The sequence below is a fragment of the Diplotaxodon limnothrissa genome, linkage group LG6 (assembly GCF_057381915.1).
Source record: "Diplotaxodon limnothrissa isolate DT_005_m linkage group LG6, D_limnothrissa_male_GT1.1, whole genome shotgun sequence".
Lineage (NCBI taxonomy): Eukaryota > Metazoa > Chordata > Actinopteri > Cichliformes > Cichlidae > Diplotaxodon > Diplotaxodon limnothrissa.
Window position 1 is genome coordinate 25,207,780 of NC_140601.1, and position 6,003 is coordinate 25,213,782.

Genomic DNA, 6,003 nt, shown 5'->3' on the forward strand with positions numbered 1-6,003 from the left:
ATCGATTTCTTGTTTTACATAAATAAGTGGCATCACTCTCATCACAATATAGCTTTTGCCTTATTCTTTCTTTCACCAGTTTCATTGCCTCTGCACTCGTGCTTTCCTTCCCTTTTCCCCACTGTATTACTGTGCAATTTATTCTTTCTTACATCTCTACTCCCTTTATTTTGCATACTTAAAGATACATTTTCCATCCGGCCTTGAAATCTTTTGAAAGTCTGCTCTTGCTTTTCTTTGTTCTGTCCTCATTCTCCGGGCCATTTATATGGATACACCGTAATAAAGTGGGAATGGTTGGTGATATTAAAGTCCTGTTTGTGGCACATTAGTATATGTGAGGGGGCAAACTCCTCAAGATGGGTGGTGACCATGGTGGTCATTTATAAGTCGGCCATCTTGGATACAATTTTTGTTTTTTCAATAGGAAGAGGGCCATGTGACACATCAAACTTATTGGTAATGTCACAAGAAAAACAATGGTGTGCTTGGTTTCAACGTAACTTTATTCTTTCATGAGTTATTTATAAGTTTCTGACCACTTCTAAAATGTGTTCAATGTGCTGCCCATTGTCAATGCAACCCTCTTCTCCCACTCTTCACACACTGATAGCAACACTGCAGGAAAAATGCCAGCACAGGCATCCAGTATCCGTAGTTTCAGGTGCTGCACATCTCGTATCTTCACACCATAGACAATTGCTTTCAGATGACCCCAAAGATAAAAGTCTAAGGGGGTCAAATTGGGAGACCTTGGGGGCCATTCAACTGGCCCACGACAACCAATCCACTTTCCAGGAAACTGTTCATCTAGGAATGCTCGGACCTGGCACCCATAATGTGGTGGTGCACCATCTTGCTGGAAAAACTCAGGGAACGTGCCAGCTTCAGTGCATAAAGAGGGAAACACATCATCATGTGGCAATTTCAAATATCCAGTGGCCTTGAGGTTTCCATTGATGAAGAATGGAGCCACTATTGTTGTACCCCATATACCACACCAAACCATCACTTTTGTTGTTTCAACAGTCTTGGAGGGATCCATCCAATGTGGGTTAGTGTCAGACCAATAGCAATGGTTTTGTTTGTTAACTTCACCATTCACATAAAAGTTGGCCTCATCACTGAACAAAATCTTCTGCATGAACTGAGGATCCTGTTCCAATTTTTGTTTTGCCCATTCTGCAAATTCTGTGCGCCGATCTGGGTCATCCTCGTTGAGATGCTGCAGTAGCTGGAGTTTGTAAGGGTGCCATTTGTGAGTAGCTAATATCTGCCAAAGGGATGTTCGACTAATGCCACTCTCCAGTGACATACGGCGAGTGCTACGCTGTGGGCTCTTGCTGAATGAAGCTAGGACAGCCACTGATGTTTCTTCATTAGTGACAGTTTTCTTGCGTCCACATTTTGGTAAATCCAACACTGAACCAGTTTCACAAAACTTAGCAAGCAATTTGCTAACTGTAGCATGGGAGATGGGTGGTCTTGTAGGGTGTCTTGCACTGAAATCTGCTGCAATGACCCGGTTACTGCGTTCACCAGATATCAACACAATTTCGATCCGCTCCTCACGTGTTAACCTCTTCGACATGTCAATGGCTGTGAACAAAGAGAAACTTGTAAATAACTCATGAAAGAATAAAGTTACGTTGAAACCAAGCACACCATTGTTTTTCTTGTGACATTACCAATAAGTTTGACGTGTCACATGGCCCTCTTCCTATTGAAAAAACAAAAGTTCTATCCAAGATGGCCGACTTCTAAATGGCCACCATGGTCACCACCTATCTTGAGGAGTTTGTCCCCTCACATATACTAATGTGCCACAAACAGTACTTTAATATCACCAACCATTCCCATTTTATTACGGTGTATCCATATAAATGGTCCACCCTGTATATTAACCCCCTCCCCTTTCTCCACTGCACACTACCATGCCCTATTGACTCTCCTTCCCTTCCCTTTTCTCCTTCCTTTCACTCCTCTTTCACCTGCCACAGTGCCACCAGTGAGGCCACCTATGAGATAAGCAGCGCCAGTGTAGAGCCATCAGGTTCCTGACAAGATGCGCCCCGTGTGTTCAGACATGACCCACTGGCAGGCAGCTACTGAACCTGTCAGAGAGACACTGGCGGCTCAGGGCACAAGATGACTGCCAGACGGACATTGCAGGATTCGCAGAGGGGACAGTTTAAAGTTAAAATTGTTGTTTAGATTCACTTGAGACCATTGACCTTGTCCACCTTGAGCATGCTGTCAGGAGTTGTGAACTGGATAAGGTTGAGCAAAAGCAAACAGAGAAAGTGCTGGGAAGTAACAAAAGCACTGCCATTACATTCAGATGTAACATCGTCACTTACCACACACATTAACAGATGTAAAAGAAAAATGGCAAAATTTACTTTCTAAACGGAATGTGACAGATAATGGCTGAGTGGCAATTTTCAGGGTTTAAAACTTAAAAACAGCACATAAGTGTTCAAAGTGTCATTTGAGGCTGATTCTAAAAGCAGGTCAACATGTGCAGCTGTAGCTGGCAGCAGTTCACTTAGCACTGACACCAGAAATATGTTTGCGGTGTTGGTGCCTCATGGAAGATTTAAATGTAGTTAAAATGACAATACTGCTTACTGTGCGGTTAATTGAGAAAAGTCAGTGCTTTTATTTGGATAACACATGGCTGGTATTTGTGTCTCTGCAATACACATGTACATGTGTGAACTGATGCACCTTGCTAGTGTTAAGCTAATGATGTAACATTCCATCCTCTTATTCAAATACGGTCTCTTCTGTCTGCCAAATATACAACAGTATCTAACACTATGAGATCTCATTTTGAAACCTCAAAGTTCAGTGGCTGCATGTCAAATTTAAAACTGAATTTTAAACCCTTCTTCTCATGTGCAAAGTCTTGAATAATAAAGCTCCATCATATCTTAAAAATGCTTTGGTATCTACCTATCTCTACTAGAGGTTCAAGGTTCAAGGTTCTTTATTTGTCACATGCATAGTTGTACAAGTATAACACACAGTGAAATGTAGCCTGACACGCTCCTCGACATGTGCAAAAATGGGGGGGGGGGGGGGGGGGGGGGTAGAGGAATATATATATATATATATATATATATACATATATATATATATACATATATATATATATATATATATATATATATATATATATATACATTGGGTGAATGTGCAGTAGTAGCAGAGATGGACCGATCCGATATTACGTATCGGTATCGGTCCGATACTGAGGTAAATTACTGGATCGGATATCGGAGAGAAATAAAAAATGTAATCCTATCCATTAAATATCAAAAAAGCACCTCACAAAACTTGCGACACGGCGTAACTTGGCTCATAACCGTAGCACGTCGGAGCAGTGTGCTCACGTGATAGAGCAGCTGTGTGTATTTGTAGCCTCGCTACCAAACCGGCATTTCATCTCCGATGAAGTTATCCCAGAGAGAAGTAAAGTGTGTAAGTTCATCTCTGAATGTTTGTAAAGCATTCCCACGTTAAGCTTAACAACCGATATATGGAGCGACTGCCTCTTCTTGCTGCTACTTCAATGGTGAAACTGATTAATGATCAGCTGATCGGCTTTTCTGTCGCGAGAACAGGGAAAAGGGGTCACAAAGATATACTTTTCTTTCTTATTCTCATTTAAAATGTCGAGCTTTTAATAAATAATTATCTGAATCTTACACCCAAAGTTTTAATATTATGTAAAATATATAGAAGTCCATTACTGTATATAGTAACTGTAAGTTTAATATACCCTAGTAAGCTATACTACTTTTTCCTTTGGGAAGGTACCATCTGTGCAGTCTGCAATTCTGTTGAAGAAAGGTGTTGAATCTATTTAATTATTCTTGAAAAATAATTTATTTCTGTGCATTTTTTTCCACACTGCATCAAATTAAAGTTGATTACGTCGATTAAGCATCATGAGGTGGAGGGTGGTTCCCTATTTTTTTTTTCTGGGAGTTTGCAACCCTATTAGTTAGGTTGCTTAATATTTCTGCTAAGTACTCTTTAAAATATCAAAATTGGAAGGATTGAATAGGTTTAAGTTTATTAGATTGATCAGTATTGCTGAACTATGAAATATTTTGGGTGCAGTGTATTTTTTACATACAGGTATAACAGAATAGCTTTAGTGTTGTTGTTTATTTAAACTTGAGTATGAACTTATACAAAATGCAGCAATATATTTAAAAAACTGTTTTATTGATTAAAAAACACACTATATCGGATTCATATCGGTATCAGCAGATATCCAAATTTATGATATCGGTATCGGACATAAAAAAGTGGTATCGTGCCATCTCTAATCTCTACAGAGGACTTCACTCTCAGAGTGCGGGTTTGGATTCAGAACAGACACCTTTACTGTCTTTACACCTCTACTTCTCTACTTTTAAGACTTGGCTTAAAAACTGTGATCTTTGATAGAGCTTATAGTTAGGGTGGATCAGGTGAGGCTGCCGGGTGCTTCGACATGAAGCATTTCTTTGCTACTCACTTTTGTTTATATGTATTTATTGCATTTGGGAGAAAATATTTTATAATAACTACACACTGTTAAGCATTAGAAGGGTATTAGTTAAAACTTTTTATAAGAATCAATTTGAATGTTTTAGTCTTGTTTAATAATCATATAAATAAAGATCAAAATAATGGATTTTTAATTTTTCAAACAATTTCGAAATAAAGTATTGCATCAAGTACAAACAAGCCATGTGAAATATTACCCATTCCTTTATGATAAACGTATTCATGTTTTATTTTAAATGAAGAAGTTTCAATACCCAAGTTAAAATCTTCAGTGACTCTAGCTGCTCAGTGTGTCTCTTTTGCTCTTAACCCCTCCTATGAACTCCGACACTGGTCCTACTTACATTTCAGTATTCTGAAAATATTAAGTGAGTTATATTTGCCTCCCGCAATAAATATTTGTATGTTTTGTATAACTTTATGTTTTGTCTGTTTCCTTTTTCTGACTGTTAGATAGCTGAGTCTCAAGGTCCTGCTGCCCTTTCAGTTTCATTTATATTTTTTGTAAGTCACACAGGGTCTACACTTTAGATAAGGTTGCACAAAGTCCTTTGTAAAGTAACAACCTGAATTAACCATAATTTACAATGTGGAATAAGTAGTGTGAAGCTTCTGTTAACACATTCAAAAACAACTAGCTCATTTCATAATTTTTATACAATAAGATGTTAATCATTTACTTTCTGAATTATACTATGGACCATTAACAGTGCCTAAATAACTTGTTTGGGCTTGATGTCATACTTTATTTAGAAACTATAAACTGTAAACAATTATATGCTGTATGAACTTGTAAAGCAAGACTAAACCATTTTTACATATATGTTCAAAAATCACATACTAATATGTAATACTTACTTGATTAAATAAGTATTAACTAATACCTTACTAATGCTTAATAGTGTTTAATTATTATAAACGGTGTTGGGGTGTAACACAATACATGTCCTGGTGTTACGTATTTTTAATACAAAATATGAGTAACTGTATTCCATTACAGTTACCATTTAAAAAGGTGGTATTCAGAATACAGTTACTTTGTTGAAACAAAGGGATTACACTGCTGTCTTTTCCTGCTTCATATGTTAGGCTATGCCCTCTCTATTTCTGGTAATTCCACGCCGTTGGAAACCCAAACAAAACACACACACTCATTAAGAGGCTCTAATGTCTGTGTCTCAATCTTGCGACCCATGTCACCTCTACCTGCAGCCCGCATAATGACGTGAAGAAATATTTAAAAAAAAATTTTGTTCAAAAAATTATTTAATATGAAGGCAATATGAGTAGAGTATTACAGGCATTGCCCTAAAGAATGTAGCCTCATGGGCAGCGTAGCCCAGGTGTAAGTAAGCTAATAAGACTCAACTGTACACTGTGTTCGTGTTTTTCTCTGAAACAATAAGTTCCATTGGAGCAGCCTTTCAACGCCTCTCT